General features: G+C 44.8%; 2 long non-coding RNA genes across 10 annotated transcripts in view; one reads left to right on the forward strand and one right to left on the reverse strand.

Annotated features, from left to right (window-relative positions):
• LOC310745048 overlaps positions 1 to 17,064 on the reverse strand; it is a 133,503-nt gene that overhangs the window by 98,216 nt on the left and 18,223 nt on the right. For 7 of the 9 annotated variants that reach the window (XR_014539846.1, XR_014539847.1, XR_014539848.1 and 4 more), the window contains exon 2: positions 9,073 to 9,121. This is a non-coding gene — a long non-coding RNA (uncharacterized lncRNA). Of the gene's footprint in view, positions 1 to 9,072; positions 9,122 to 11,556; positions 13,102 to 16,663; positions 16,868 to 17,064 lie in introns of those variants that run through there. The other 2 variants (XR_014539853.1, XR_014539854.1) reach the window with 2 other exon arrangements.
• Positions 4,989 to 8,364, forward strand: LOC310745104. Its single transcript, XR_014539938.1, has 2 exons — positions 4,989 to 5,100; positions 6,831 to 8,364. It is a non-coding gene; the product is annotated as an uncharacterized lncRNA (long non-coding RNA).

A 17,064-nucleotide genomic window follows, 5' to 3' on the forward strand; every position in this document is an offset into this window, starting at 1 on the left:
TACTGCCACCCCTTCCTCTCAACCAACAGTATTTTGTAATCCATTATGATCACATTTTACTATTCATCTAGTTAATTCGTCCTTTATAATTCATGGTGTTGATAGCTGGAATACTCAACAAAAGCGTGGGGTTTTTTTGAAAAAAAATACAATAAAACTTAATGGTGAACAAAATAGTGGAGAGAGTAAGAATTAAAACAAAAGCAGCATAATTATGTATAACATCACAAACTACTGATTTATTTTTTAAAATTTCACCAATTGCCCCTTTTAAATGCTAAATCAAAGGCTGAACTGGTTAGGTCCATTATAAGTTATCATTATAAATTTTCTTAAAGCGATGAAAGCAAAGTATTTCATTGTGAAGCACTATTGTGGCACCCAATCCTGTATGGGCAAGCTCCTGTAATTCCTCATTAAAGCTCCTCTCACATACACTGTGTTGTTTGTCAAGCTCAAACTGATTAATATTCAAAGAGAAGTCCTAAATATAGTAAACTGGAGAGCTAACCACAGCAAACTTTCTAGGCTATCATTACTATGAAACCAGCCAGCTGAAACATTTTTTAAGAATACAGACTGTATATGCTGTTTATTTTCTAGATTACTTGAGAAGCAGTTTTGCAACTTGAACTTCTAGAGAAAGGATTACCCAGGCTCTACCTCAGCAATTCAAACTCCCAAACTGGGAAGAAAGAAAGGGGGGGGTTTGCTTGCCTGAAATAACTTTTAAATGAAGACCCCTTTTTTTAGTCGCTTTTTTGTTATGTTGTGCATTGTACAGCCTAGCAATGATATTAGTTCTAGTGTGGGAAAATATTATAATTGAGATCTGGTAAGTTATTTGCAGACTTCAAGTTTTTCTTTACACTGTGCTGACATTTAGCATAGCCCTAGTGAGGAAAACAATACTGCCATTCATGGCTCTAGACGTAGGTTTCAATCGACTTAAGCGGGCACAATGAAACTTGGTCATTCACTGGTTACCCATATTGTGTTCTCAAATTTTCTCTCAGCAAAAGTATAATGACTCAGTATTGTATGGCCGCATAGACAAGGGCTCAGAACAAGAGACACTAGTTTTGTCTGACGGTGTGAGAAAGTCGTGAAGGGATCTTTTCTTCCAGATGGTGTTAAATTCAGCTGCCTTTTTAACATTGGCCTTGCAGAGCAATCTGGTGCTCTCTTTTCAAAAAAGAATGAGGCTGGTTCCCACTAGTTAACATGCATACTCACGCAAGCCTGCAACTTCACTCCCAACTGTTTTACAATGCAATGGTATGCTAAATAAATTTGATCTGGGCTCTTCCAGTGTTAAAGCTAGCCATCAAAGGCCTGCTCAGATTATATTTATACTTCTGTGGACTAAGCTTTATGTTTGCAGGCTATTTCAAGCTCTCGAAAGAAATATCACCTTACTGCCACAAAATCATTTTGACTGAAATATTGTAAATGACAAACCAAACTGAACTTTTCTCACAATTGTTATAGGTTGACAGTATGCGGAGTAAAAATAATAATGAATAAATGAACTTAACCGACTTTGTGTCAAATCGGAGGAAGAGAAATAATAAATAATAATAAAATAACATTAAAATGTATTTTATTGATTGATACTCATGAAACATTAGCAGGGTACAAAACAATTCTGATGTGACAATGGCTAACACAGAATTATATCATAAAGGGGGGGGGGAATCCTTAGGTGCTTTCCTTAACAAATGTACAGAAAAGGACCAAGAGGTAAATAAGATCTCATTTCACAAAGTAAAAGTAATTTCACTCCACTAGGTTTTTTGTTTGGTTTTTTTGTTTTTGCTAATCAAAAGATTTCCCCAGACAACATCTTGTTACCTTAATTGAACCTCTTTAAGAAAACTACACACTTTGTAATGTAAATGTTAATTGTAGTAGACAATGACCCTAGGTAAACAGCACCCCTGGACATGCAGTAAAGAAGAGGGGGGGAAGGCAGCAAGGCACTTAACAATGAGAGGCTGGTCACACAAACAGAACTTCCGAAGTAAATAAACAAGGGGACTGTTCATTGGTCACTAGAGTAGTAAACTCTGGCACGTGCACAGCAGCCAAAACGGCTCTTTTGTAAACAGTCTCGCCATCCAAAATTCAGCGCAAAGTACTGTAACAAGCTAAGCTCCTTAAAACTAAGCTCTTGCAAAATCATTTATGTCTGCAGGCCACGGTGCCTTACTTTAAAGCCACATCCTTGCTTTTATTTTATTTTTAAATGTCAAGTGCATGTCATTACTGGCTGCAAGTTTATATGCTGGGGCTTACTGCTGACTAAAAATACATAGGAATTTGCTATCACATGTGTTACACATGTACACACACATGCACAGGGTGTATTCTGGCCTAAGGTGGCTCTGAAGTTTATCAGAAATAAAGAGTCTGCTTTCTTATCTTGGGAGCATCCCAGGGGCAAAGACTGCACTTCCAAAACAAGCTGATTTAAATATAATTTATTTTTTATATATAAAAAAACCAACAAAAATTGCAAAGTGCAGTAATTAATATTAAAATTAAATATTGGGGAGGAGGGTGTTTGGTAGAGAGGGAGAGGATTTGCCCAGGAAATATATAAACACCTTGCTTCCCACCACTTTTCTTTTGTGAGCTTCACTGTAGAAAATTTTCATCTCAGAAGCAAAGCTACATTTGATTATGAGTAGCTGAAACAGTGGTTATAGAATTAACAGAAACAGACAGTCTGCAGCTACAGAACAGTTGGGGTCCCCACTTGGGAGCCTGCAGATGGCTGTGGGTGGGAAATGCCTCCACTTTCTTAAGGGATGGAGATGAGTCTGGTGTGGTGCACTTGATGTTTTTTTCATAGGCAACCCCCACAGGGCTGTCTGTCATAGGCTGCCGGGCCCATAGCTTTGCCACTTGCCCCCGAGCGTGGGAATGGGAGCGTCCAGCCGTTCACATCTCAGGCATTCCGTTTAACGGAATCAATTAGGCAAGACCAGACCCCTCAGATTCCCCACCCCCTTGCCTTCTCTCTCTCTCTCTCTCTCTTTTGGTCAGGTCTATATACGTCCTAATTATTTCAGTTTGAGATGCCTGAGCAGTTTCCTGGATAGATCTGATCATCCTTAAACAAGAAGAGAGCAGGCGCACACGTGGGTTTTGGCGTAAATGTCACTTTCATTTCTAATACTAGACGCAGAATAAGACACAGACTACTTTTTAACACTTTGACAAGGGCGGAGGCAGTCTCGTCTCCATCACGTTTTTCTGCTTCAGTAGCTTCCTCAAGGAAACCCTTTTGGAACAGAGAAGCATCTGTGCTTGCATTTTGAATAGAAGACTGGTCGGCTGGTGGATTCCCCCCCCCCCCAATTTTTTTTAATAATAATAGTAATGGTAATAGTAATCAACCTTCAGCTTCCTCCTCCCCCCCCTCCCAGTTTGTGGAACTCTACCAGATCCTTGGTAGACCGAAATGATTAACCTAGCCTTATTCTTCAATCCAAATGTTTATTTTTTATTTTAGGCTTTGGCTTTCGTCTCTTGGAATAACAGCATACCCAGCAACACTACAAAACTTTTAAAAGTCTCACAGGCAGAGTTTGGCCCTACACACACACACACACACACACACAAACCCCTAAAAATAAATTATAAATACTTTAAAAGCACACAGGCCACAACATTATGCTTCCAAACACATGCTAATCGTTTCTCAATGTTTAGCAAAAGACTGCAGTCTTGTACACACTTACCCAGGAGTAAGTTTCATTGAATTCAATGGAACTTGCTTCTGAAGAAGCGTGCAACCGCTGGAAAACAATTACATCAGAACTTAAAGTATTAACTTAATCATCCCCCACCTCCCAGAACAGCAAAAACTTGCACATGCATTTGTTTACCATGAGCACCATATCCTCTTTGCAGCGTATGGTTTACTCTTCATCATCCTGTGCCTGTCATCTTGTACATGTATACATGTACAGATAGATTTGGCACTCGTATGTCACTGAATTTCGTCCTCTCTCGCCTTGAGCTGTAGAAAAGGTGCCATTCAATAAGAATTCCTGACATGGCTGGGTCTGTCTCTTGCTGGAGTTTCTCGTTTCCTTGTGCAGCACGAAGATCATGAAGGAGTTTTTACTTTCGGTTATCTAGCTTTATGAAGACCAACACACTCATACAGCTAGATAACCAAAGATAACAACTCGCTTCCCTCATATGCTCTGAGGTCGACTGGAGGGTCTTTTCCGCCCCTCCTTCTCTAGAATCCAGATTGTTTCTGCAAATAGACTTCTCCAAGAACACCAGCCGTGCCTTAAAATATTCATCCTTTCAGCGTAATTGTCACCTGCTTCACAGTGTCTGGACTTGTGTGTGCTTCTAATACCACATCCCAAGTAGATCCGTCGCCTTCAAAGTTTTATTCCGAACTTTTCTTGTCTCTTTCTCTTTTACCCCCATCCTGTCTCTTTCTCCCTCCTTTAAAGCCAGCGATTTCCGGCAGCGATGGACCAACTATTCATCTGTTTAATATCAGAAAGTAAAACCAGCTATTAAGGTGCATCAAGCTGTTAAGAGTGCGAAGCATCCATCCCTCCACAGGCCTCTATTTGCATTGTAAATTGCTTCATTCTCGTGAAAAGTCTTTAGCCTCTATAAAGATGTAAAGCCATCGGCAATTTCCAGCGCAGAGCAAGGAGGAAGCAGGGGGTGTTGGGAGTGTCTCCCATTTCAGAAGAAATTGACAAGATGATGGTGGTGGTGGTGCGAGGATCCAGCTCTCCCTCCTGATCCCTTTTGCGGATTATGCATCAGAGCGCTCTTAAAAATTCTTATTTTAACCAAATGGTGGCAGCAAATATCTTGCGGGTTTTGAAGGGGAGGTGGGGGAGGAAGCAACCTGGCAGATCCACGATTTCTCAGGATTCCCAGAGCTGCTGCGCATGAGGAGCTGCAGGTCTTGCTGGCTGGCTGGCTGGCTTGCTGCTGCTGCTGCCCCCGGTCTGAAAGAAGGAGAAAAGGGCTATCATTGGAGGGCTTGCAGTGCCAAAAAATGTTGACCAGCCCGGCAAGGTCAGAGGTCCTGGACCGCGGGAGACCAAGGTAATGATGATGTCACGAGGAAGCTCAAGTACACCCGGTTATTGCTATGCATGAGCGATCAGCGATCTGCCCCCTCCGCGCCATGGGGAAGAGCGGTGGTGGCGGCGGCGGCAGCAGCAGCGGCAGCAGCACCCTCGGAACACCATTCCTACTCTCCCAACCAGCACAGGATCGCCTTCTCTAGCGCTACCGGGAGGAGAGAGAGGGGGCGGGAAATATATATATATATTTATATATATATCGCGGCCTTTTACCTTCCCCGTTGCTAGCGCAGATCTCTCTAATATCCAAAGACTGGGAGGAATCTCTCTCTAAGGACAGATAAAAGCGTTTCAGGTCGGGGGAGGCGGGGAGCGGCATGGAAATAGGGCGGGGTGGGGAAAGGAGAGGAGAGGCGCCTTTGCCTGCATCGCTCTCTCTTTCTCTCTTCTGGCAGACTCTGCATGTGCTGTGCAGGGAGATGTGTGTGACTGAGCCAGGCACTCGCGGCTCGCTGCTGCTGCTGCTGCTGCGATGACTGCTTAAAGCAGGGCCTGCTTTCTGGGACTGGGAATCTACGCGCGTCTTTACGCAGCGCGAGCGGAGGTGCCATTGCATTGCTAATTCGCTCTGCCCGTCTGGCGCTTTGGAAATGGCTTCACTTCTCGCTCCCTGCTCAGGGGCTACAAGACCCTCTTCGCCAGTGCTACTTGCACCGTGGAGGTTGCACAACGCAGTTTACGCGCGCGGGGAGGAGGGGGCGGATGCTGCAAAGAGCAGGCTGCTCAAGCCTCGCTCCCTCTCTTCCTTTCCGAGCTGCTCTCTGTTTCCAGCAAATCCCCCTCTCCAACCGACGCGCGCTCCCGCTCGCCCTTTTCACACATAGCACATTTCTCCCGTCTTTCCCTTGACCCTTCCCAGCTCTGGACAGCGCAGCGCAAGCGAACATGCGGCTTTCCTTTCCAATTTTAATGCATCCGTTTCATTTGAAGATGTGTCCAAACACAGCGAAAATGTACTCTGGGTTGTTTTTCAAACTTCCTACCGCTGCTGATGGCAATGGCAAGCAGTATGCCCAGGGAAGCCCTCCATCCTGAAAGGTTCATAAACACCCTGTTCAGCCTCTCCCCATTCCCCTAACCTCCCAAAAGGCAAAAAGGAGCAGGCATTCAGAAAGAGGCATAAGGGACATTACCCTGTGAATTCCTGCTATAGAATTCGGACAGGGAGATTTTATATATTCTTCCCAGTGTAAAGGGCAAACATTACAGGCCCTCTTGATTATATGGGAAACAATGAATCTCACGGCAGAGAGCTGCGCTGTTTACTGATCAAATTAATAAATGCACTTCAACCGCTTGCCAGTTTATATTTAAACACTCAGCAGAGCTATGTCTGCCCCCACATTCCAAAAGGAACCAGGAGTCCTGCTGTTGCATGTTAAGGTATAGTATGTTAAGGGCAAAAGGAAACAATATATACTATACTGTTCAATATAGTCCAGGATTGTTTAGAGGACAGTCTTCAGAGTGCATTTTAAAAAGGCATATTTCCTACAATGTGCCATACCTGCATGAGTTAGCATTTATTTTCTCCTTCACATATAAAAAAGGCAACATTTGTGTATGTGTGTGTGCTCGCGCGCCTGTGTGCGATACCTACGTGTATGTGCACTCCACACCCACACACCAACCACAACCAGCCATCATCACCATATTAACGTGCTTGCATTATACTTGTGTGTTTTCCAGGGTATCTAACCTGCATGCCTGTCACTACCCTGAAGGGCGAAATCTGTGGGGTTTTGTGGAGCGAGACATGTCTACTTTCCCAATGTCTACTTTCGATACTCGAAATTAGACTTGTCAACGGCTAAAGATGAATGCTGCCATATATACAGGCAAAAGGAAAGCAAAATAAAGTAATGGCAAGGCAAAGTCCCCGATTAATTGATTGAAATGATTCCTAGGTTGATGCTACCTATAAATGTTCCAAAAACAAAGCACCTTCACAACTGACGATGCACTCAAGCCACAACTGTTTTCATTCAGTATCCTCCCTGTATTGTTAATTATGCATCGTGAAATGTCATAGTCAGGTAAACCATGCTTACGGCGTCAGTGTCATGTTATATAAGACGACATGAGAAGGCCATGCCTCTGTTTTTCCACAGACAGAACAAAATGGTGAGGATTCCTATGTACAGTGCAGTGAGCTTCGCTTTTTTTTTTAACCATCTGAGGCTGCATAGGTACCAGCGGCATTAGTGTGTTGAGCAGCAATATGTATAAAGACACACGTTCATTCTGATGGTCTGTAGAAGTCTAATGAGCTTCTTTGAATTGGCAGATACACAGAACAAAGCCCTGCCCCCCCCCACTTTATTTCGCAGTAGCTAGAGGCAGCAGTGCGAGTGATCGGGCATGTGCTATAACAGACCAGGCTTATGAGCTGATGCATTAAAATCAGAGACAAGAACATTCAGATAACGTGAGGTCTCTCTGGGCATGCTATACATATTGGCATATATACACGTGTGTACACGCGCCTGAATGCGTTTAAAATGAAGTTGGCTAAGGAGGCAAGCCTTGGCTCTTATTTATTTTGACGCTGCCTTCAGGATCCATTGAATTCAATGGGACTTCTGCTACTATTCACCTCCTGCACTTAAAAAGAGAATGACTTGTTTTCCTCTATCAGTTACCACGTAGATCAAGAAACACACCTGTGTCGTTTTGCAGATCGATAGCCTTTGGAGCCCTCATGACGTGAAAACAGCTAACGTCACAAGGATGACCTTGCTGATCATTAAACACAGAAAGGATCGCCCTCCTGCTTCTCCTTTGCTTTGCAGGTGTCTAGGAAATCCACACGTTATTCTAAATATCTGCACATGGAAGAATTATCAGTTGCTTTCAATTACGTGTGTTTAAGACTAAGGTGTTGTTAAGGCAGCGTAGAAAACCCCTGACGTCTCTGAATGTCTACAGTGCCTATGAATCAATTGTTCTCTCCAGGTATTCTTTACAATTCCGTATGTCCGTAAAATAAACCGCATTTGGTTAAGCAGGAGATGCAGCCTTTGGCAATGCTAAACTGCCCACACCGCCATGTTGCTGGGTTTTGTTTTGTTTTTCATTATAGGCATTTCCAGTAAGTGGGTTAGCCTTATTTTAAAATAAAAATTCACCGAGAACGATGAATCGCCATTTTAAAGCAATCTGCGTTATTTGAAAGATCCTGAACTCTAACTAGGCTCTCTAATAAATGGCCTGTAGATTTGGATGTGATTGCCATGCTTGTTTTCTAATCTCTTTATGGGTCTCCAGATGGTTGTGACGTAAAGGCGGAGAATCCTGCAAGGGGTTCCTTTGGAATAAACAAGCGCTGTTAACCTGCGAGTGGATCTTATCTGTTGCACCTCCTACGAACCAAAATTCTGCCTTCGGGACAAGTCCTCCGGTTTCATGGTGGGGAAGGGGGTGTCTATATAGGAAGCCCACTAGGCTCCCATGAAAGGATGCCCATAATCCCGAGACTGAAGAGCACACACTCCAATCCCTGATTCTTCGATAATTCACTTACAGCTCAATTCTGCACATGGCTACTAAAAAGTAAGTCCAATTGAATTCAATGGAACTTACTCACAGGAAACTGGATTGCAGCCTTAAACATAAACTGCAATCCTCTCTTTGGAGCCGCGTGTAAAGTCATTTTATTCCTCGAATCTGCATGCCCCAAGAAGTCTCGTTGTACCTGCTTGGATTTTTATTGCAATCCTGATATTGGTTTCTATACCTACTGTACCTTCCACAAACAATATATTTACGACCATATGTCTGCAGTATTGCCACACCTAATATCCAGGGTGCGAAAGGTAAAGGGTCTGAAAATGTCTCTCAGAGGCAAATGTTTTGCTATTTTTTTGTGCTGTTGCTTATTCGGCAGCCACGTACATTTCTTAATTTAATCATTAGGTTTAAAAGGGATTACCTTTATGTGCTGATTGTCACTCCATTTGATGGTCGCTTTCTGTCTGGCTCTGGAAAATAGACAAAAAGAGAGAGAGGCGAACGATCATTTAAAAATAAATATTTATGTTTATTCATGGATTGTGCAAGTGCATTCTGATTCAAGGCCTGTACAGCAGCAGCAGCAGCAGCAGCAGATCAGCCAATCCACTGAATCCTAGAGGCAAAATCCTCCAGGAAGTTCTCCTGCGCAACCCCCATGAAAATTAATGTGTTGGGGTAGGGCATTACCCTGCTGCCTGCACCAGCTCTCGTCATGAGGGCTGCTCAGGAGAACTTCTTGATGGATTGAGACCCGTGGCTCCAAACTGCATTTTCCAAAGAGCTGCTAATATTATTTTCTTAAGATGAATCTATATACTGAACAGGAAAAGAAAACCAGGGGTGTATATTCTTTTCGGGTGTCAGAAGAGTTAAATATTTCATTTTAGATATATATGTATATATCCTCAGTGGTAAACTGGGATAGAAAGCCCAGAATATGAGAGAAGGGAGGCCGAATTTCTAAACTGAGATTATAAGAATAGCTTGATTTGTGGGGTGGGAGGCAGGGAAGGCAGAGGCGTCTGTATTTACATGCTGTAGGCTGCCAGTTGCTTAATAAAGGTCGGAGGCTCCACCTAGCCTCCACTTTCAAAATATGCAAAACGCGCTCTCTCTCTCTGGGTTTTCAAGCCTCGCAGGTTCAGATCGCGGCTGGCTGCATGGAGCTGCTTGGCTCTAAACAGACTCAGGCTGGTTACAGATTTACTCAAAGAAGAGCAGTGCTCGTGCATGTACTCCTTCTCGCCACCGCCACCCCCACTCCACCCCTCTTCTTTGCATCACAGGATGGTGTTAATCACCTCAGCCAAAAAGGGAGGGGGGAGAGAAAGGGGGTGTCTTAATGCTACTCCCAATCAATCACGTGTGTTTAAAAAATTAAAAAAAGGACGAGGAGAAGCACTATTTGCTCTTTTCCCTGAATATACTGGGTATCCTTCTTCAGTCTCCTCTCCCACCTTTTTTTTAAAAAATCAGCCCTCTTGCATAAATACATGGTTCTCGACTTTGTTCCCCGCTGGAGCTGGCGAACTGGGTGTGCTTAGAGTGAGTGGCATTCAAGGTAGATGGGAGGAGAGAGCGTGGAGGCGAAACTCCACCGGCTTAATAGCAACCTGTGCTTTGGATGCTCCAAGACTCCGGAAGCTCAGGGAAGCCAGGCAGTCTGGGAGTTAGGCCGATCTAGAACCCAACGCTAGCTGAACCGCCTCAAATCCAAGGGAGACATCGACTCCAAAACCTATCACCTAAGTCGATCTACGACGCAAACCTGTGTGTGTGTCTGCTTAAGGCAAGCCCCACTGATTTACTCCCAAGTAAGCTTGTACAGGATTTGGGCCTTAACTGACTTGTGCATGGAGCTGTTCGCAACTCTCCCAAGCTATCACACTCCTCGCAGGCGCTCTCGAACCCACAACCTGAGCGTCTCATTCAGAACTAGCAAAACCAATGAAAACGTTGCCAACGGCTTCTAATCTACACCTCGAAAGCTCCTTGCAAACAATGCCAAGGTAAATAAATCCACATACACTTGCGAGGCAAATTCACGTTGCCATAAATTTAATTACACTACTTTCTTTATAAATTTGGCGGTCCAAGTAGGGAATGAGTTTCAAATTAGGAATTCATTAGACATATTATTTCACCAGTCATGCCTATTTGAAGTTACAGAAAGAACTGCTTCTCTAGATGTAAGACACGACAACAACAGCTCTCCTCACTCTTTTCAACCCTCATGCAAGTAAATAGTATACCTTTCAATTGGTATAGCCACAAAAGTCCAAGTTGAGGGGATCAAAGGGAGGTGCTAGGTCGGGAAGTTTGGATCTAAATACATTGTGAGAAAACGCCTCCCTTGCACCCTTCTCTAAAATAAGCAAATGTGCAGCCAGAGTTACCAATTTCACCGAACACTTTCTCTTCCCATTTTTCACTGTTCTCTCTCTCTTCCTCCCCCCTCCTTCGCTGTCAATCTGTGTGCTAATTAATAGTCCCCTCGTCCCGAGGAAGTGCCTGCAACGCCAACAGGTTTCATATCACACGTCCAAAATCATCAGAAGCTCTCCGGTTAACCCATAAAGCTCTCCACTTCTGTTGATCTTCCTCCTAGGTTCCAGGGAAAGTCAATGGGAGCTCTAACAATGCAACCTGTTCAATGAAGCAACTATCTCACTCTTCCTCTTTCTAGCCCTGAACCTGACACAGACACCGATGGAGTTCACGTTCAGAGTAACACACACACACACACACACACACACACACACACACACACACCGCTCATGAATCAGATGAACAACTGTAGCATAAAGTTCTCGCATAGTCCACACTTTCTCTCCCTTCCCCGGTTTCCCCACATTTAGTTTATAAAGAAGGCTAGTCGTGAGAAGTCGGCAGATATACTTACTTTTTCTCGTTTCTTCTCGTTCCAACAGATTGGGGGGGGAGGGAGGGGGGAAGGACAGTCTGATCCTAGATCTTAGGTGAATGTGGTGGAATCTTCGGCAAGCAACAAGGATTCCTTAGCCAAAACTTCCTTTTAAATCGCAGAAAGCAGTTTCAAAGTCTCCCAAGATTCGGATCATCCCTTTCGTCATCTCTATTTATAACTGGCTTTTTAAAGTTCCATCGTAGAACACTTGCACGACTGGATTCTAAAATGGGTCCTTTTCCATCCAGAGGGGGGTGAGAATGAAGAGGGGATTTAAACAAACAGTTTTCTTTTCCCAATACAGCTTGCACAAAGCGCCAGAGTAGAAAGTGAAGTATTGTATGTGTGAGCCACTCTGCAAGTTTTTTTTAAAAAAACGGGGGCAGGGGGGGGGGGTTGGCGAGGTCTAGCCCAGCCCTCTCTGGAAAGGAGGACGTGCTCTGAAATTCAACCAGTTTCCCCAACGCTTTTGTTGCTCGCGAACTGAAGCCCTATTGTTCGTCCATTGCCACGGTCTTTTTCAATCCCTGCTATACGTTATGCGTTGCCAGAGATAATGAATTTGCACCAAACCCTCTCCCAGCCCTTTTCTGACAGACGGAACAAATTAGAAATGTCTAGCCTAAACGGGAGCAATGGCTACATTTCCCTGTGGTGGAAGAGCAGGGAAATATGCATTTCTGCGTGGAATTCTTCTTTTCTTTTTTAAAAACTGCCTTTGCATCAAGAGCCCGCCTTTAAAACCAAAACAAAAAACTTTTCACTTTCACGATTTTTCTTTTTAATGTTTCCTTCCGAAGAATAGAGTTGCTCTCTATGCCTTCCTTCCTGCCTGCCTTCTCTTCTCACTCCTTTTCTTTCTTTCTTCAATTCTTGAGGCAACCGAGCTATTGTGAGTTTAAGCTGTTGCCTTCTTCTCTGCAAAATACTCATGGCCATCTGAGTTTTTTGTAAACTTGCTCCGTGCTCTTCCGCGGTAGGTCAGGACTCTGTCGAACACTTGGGCTGCCTGGGCTGCCGGTACTTCAACATCGGCTTTCTTTTCCTTTTCTTAAACGCTTTTTAGGTAAAAGCCAACGGCACCAGGCTGCTCGAGTTGATGTCTTCGGCGCAGAAGGATCTGAAAGGGCACCCGTCCTCCTTGCTCACAGAGGTTGGCAAGAGAATGAGCCCTAGCACGGTTCATTTGGAAGAACGCGGGTGCAGGTTGCGCCCTATACACGCAAGTTTCAGTGCAATAGGATGCGAGCGCGCGCGTGTGCGTCTGTGTCCTAGGACACGGGTGTAGGGCTGCGCAACGGAGAAGGCTAGCCCCTTGTGTGATTTCGGGTGCTCAGAGTGCATACAGGAATACTGACTTGTGAGTATGGCCAGGGTGTGCTGGGGCGTTGCTAAGGATTCCGCGCCTTGGGAGAGAAGCGCTTCGGTTGGTGCGTCTCCTTCCCGACGAGGTTTGCATGTGGACACGTTTCCCCAGCAGCAGGGCTGCGTCTGAGAGGCCGTTGGGTGTCGCTTGTAGGTGTGTCGCGAGATGTCCACAGCTGCGTGTTGGAGACGTGTGTCTGGGATAGAGAGGGGGGAGGCTTGCAGGGGTGGAGCCAGGCGAAGGGAGGGGGCACAGATTCAAATGAGCATCTCGTATGGAAATGTGGGCTGCCGGGAGGTGGGGGGGGGGACGGGGAAGCCGTTAATGAGAAACCCAAGGAGGGAGAGGCGCCGTCTGAAAGCACAGACCTTTCTGCTCTGGCAGCAACTTTCCCGCCAAATGTAGCCTAAGGAGAGGCTGTCACTCGTGTTCTCGTCAATGGCTGCCATTGCCTTCTCTTTACACACCCACCACGGCAGGAGTATTCTGGCTGTTGCTTAGCTGCCTGCCCCAGCCTAATAAAGAGCGGAGAAAGAACACATTATTCGGGGGATAGATATAGATATATCTGTATCTTGCACAGGGGCACCTCTCTCTGTAGCAAGCAGGGACAGAATGTTCCATGGGCTACGTATTGCTCTCCTGCACAATACGGAGCCCAAATAGCTTCTAACTGTCAAGGCTGCCTCGATATTTTAATACAGGTGAATCACTGGATGGAGGATTAAGGGGAAGGCGCTCGTTTGCCTCTTCGGCTGTCTTATACCTTTCCAAAAGGCCCTGGCAGAATCGGAAGCGAATGCCATGGTGGACCACGTCGAAAGGATGGTTTGCGGGTTGGATGGTGGAAAGGGAGCCAGGTGACGCAGACTGAAGAGGGTCTTCATCCCCTCTCTCAAAAAAACCCAAAGCTGGATAGGCTCCAAGTATAGGGCCATCCTCGAGAAAACTCGACCTAGCGCTTGCGAATCAAATAATACTATTGTTGTGTTTAACAAGAACGAGAAGGGATGACAGGCGAGGGGACGGGGAAAGCAAGATTTCCAGACATCCTTCTCACCTCCACCACGCCGCAAACCACTTCTTTAGCTCCTTTTTCTTCCAAAAATAAAAAATAAAAAAGTCCAGTGCAGAATTGACTGCAGGAATCCGGGTTATCCTTACATTCAGTCTCTGGCTGCAAACCAGAATACAGTAAAGCCAAAAGAAGACCATGTTCAAGGTTGACTTCGGCATCTGAGCCCGCAGAAAAACTGTATGATGATCAGGTTGAATTGCCAAAGGTTACAAGTTCACAGGTGATCTAGCTACACCCCTGTGCTTTTCCTAGTCGTCCTCGCCTTTCTCTTTTCCTTCCTTCATACATATAGGGGCCATGAATGTCTCCTCTCTCCCTCTTCTCTTTCACACTCTTTCTTCCTCCTCCTCCTCTTTGTGTACATACGTGCCATCGGCATTCCCTTCACACTGCAAAACAACACCACTGTACTACGCAACACACGTAAGCTGGCGTGGTGAGTGGCACATACATAGCTGGCTATGGTCCTTCTCTGAAGCCCCTGATCTTCTGGAGAGAAGCAGTCGCTGCACCCCCACTTTTGTATCACCACTTCAGAGAGCTGTGCATTGGGAGGATGAGGAGAGAAAAATAGGTCTACTGGGGACATCTCCCCTACATGCATGCACACACACACACACACACGTTGCATTTGCTTTCTTGTTATCAAGAGAGGGAATATATTGGGAGGCGGAGGGGTTATGCAAATGTTTATTTTGTTAGAGGGAGATGCTGCCAGGCTCGCACAGTGCTGTACAAGGAGGCAGAGAGAGCTGGCGATATCTGACTAGGAGTCTTCGCCGGGTCTTCGGCTGTCTCTTTGCATCTTCCGGTCGTCTCCGCCGTTTCTGTTTGCACAGCAGCAGCAGCAGCAGCAGCAGCTACTGCTCTCTCGCATCTCCCTCTCCCTCCCTCCCTCTCTCTCTCTCTCTCTCTCTCTCTCTCTCCTCCTCCTCCTCCTCTCTCCCCCGTTTCTCTCGCTCTCCTCCCTCCTTCTCCGCTTTCCCTCATCCCAGCTTCACGTTCAAGGTTTAGCAGCGAGGTCACGTCCATTGACGTCAGCTCGAGTCTTACTGTACGTTCGGCTACATTTACATACATCAAGGAAATTAGGGCATTAAAAAAATATGCAAATCCTGCCGCTTGAAGAAGAGACTGTAGATTCCCGGAGCGATCGCCTCCTTTCATTGAAGATTTTAATTAAAGGAACGCAAAAAAAGAAGAAGATGATGAAGAAGGGCGGGGGTGGGAGAGAGAAAAAGCTGAGCTCACCAAAGCAAGCCTTTCGTCCTAAAACAACAGCAGCAGCAGCAGCAACTGCCCCCCTCTCCAAAAAAACCAAACCAAACCAAACAAGCAAAAGCCCAAATGGCCAAGATCTGCTAAAACATGGGGGGATGAGATTCCTGCCGATCGGCTCCTGGCGCCAACCGAGGGAGCCGGCCTGCGCGCAGCGCTGCTGGGAGAAGAAGCCGCAGAAGCCGAGCAGGTTACCCGGAGGCTCCGGCACAGCCCAGACGTCTCTCTCTCTGCATAATCAACGCTGCGCCATTCTGCTCTCCTCCTCCTCCTCCTGCTGCTGCTCCGGTTGGCTCCAGCGGGTATTATTTTTCATACTGATGCATATGTAAAGGTAGATTTGCATTTTTAAAACATTTACTGGAAGTTACGGTCTTTGGATTGCCTTTCTCTCTCTTTTCTTTTCTTTATATAAACAAAACATTTTTTAAAAATAATATTTTTTGTTTGTTTATGATTTGGCAATACCTCTGTTCTGCCGTGTCGCTGCTCCATAGATGCAATTTTGCTCCCTGCTTCTTCCTTTTCCATAGGGCTTACAAAATATGTACCGACATTGTTCCTAACGCAATTTTTTTCAAGCGTCAGGAGCCTCTTTAAAAAATAAAAAAGAGGAGAGGTCGGTTGGTTGGATTTCTATATTAAAAAATATAATATATACTTGCATGTTATGTTGATCGACGATAATGGCAGCAACCGGAGATTCAAAAGTTTGATTAGTAACCTCATCATGAGCAATATAATAAAATAGAGGGCGGAGCAAAACCGAAGCTTGCATAATAGGGACAGTTTAAAGTGCTGTAGGCTGCCTTGTATGAACATTTATTTCTGTTTTGGCTCCGGGAACCTTTAATTTTCAAATACTCTCTTTAAAAATGTGCCCAGACCCAGGTGAGGGAGAGCTTTATCTAAGGAAGACATTTTCAACCATGTTGTATGTTCTATCTTAGCTGCGGTACATTAGTAATGTATTGCATTTCGTTTAAAACTTGCTTGGCTTAAAGCCAAGCACCGCTTTACTGAGCGACAATGCATTTGATATGCTGTTTCAAATCAGTGTCTATTATGCGAATGCTTTTCTGTTTGCTCGAAAGCCGAGGGGCCTAGATCTACCTAAAATATTAGGTTATTTGAGAGACATTTTATTTGGAGTTCGGTGTTTTTTGTTTTTAAATAATTCGATCCTGTTTACAAATAAAACATTTCCTTCACCCTCTCCCTGTAATCTATATACGTCTTTAAAATAACGCAGGGTTCACACCCAAAAGAACAATGAAGGCACACTTACATCACATACCTATTTAAAGCCAAGTAAGCCAAAGCACATGCATAGGTAATTAGGCACAGCATGAATGACTTACCTGCACACAGGCATAGGGTGAAAGTTAACTCTCCTCAAAGCCAGCCATACATATGTTTTGAGAAAGGCTCAGGAGAGCAATTTTTCGTTTTTGTGGTATGCAGCATCTATTTCCCCGAGCTGCTCACTTTAGTTCTTTGAGCATTCTTATGGCATGTTCAGCCCTACCTCCATCTCCAGTTTTACGTGCCCTACACTAAAGTGCTCATATGATATGTCACCCAATAAAAAGTGGTCAGATGGCGACACGTAAAACATTAAAGGGGGGCACCAGACACTCTTCCTCCATTAGGTTAGTTCTTACCTATATATATACATAGAGAGAGAGAGAGCGCAACAATACATTTAGGTGAGTATGCTCGCCACATGCCATATATATATATGCCATATATATATATATAT

The sequence above is a fragment of the Podarcis filfolensis genome (assembly GCF_964270895.1).
Source record: "Podarcis filfolensis genome assembly, chromosome: 11".
Lineage (NCBI taxonomy): Eukaryota > Metazoa > Chordata > Lepidosauria > Squamata > Lacertidae > Podarcis > Podarcis filfolensis.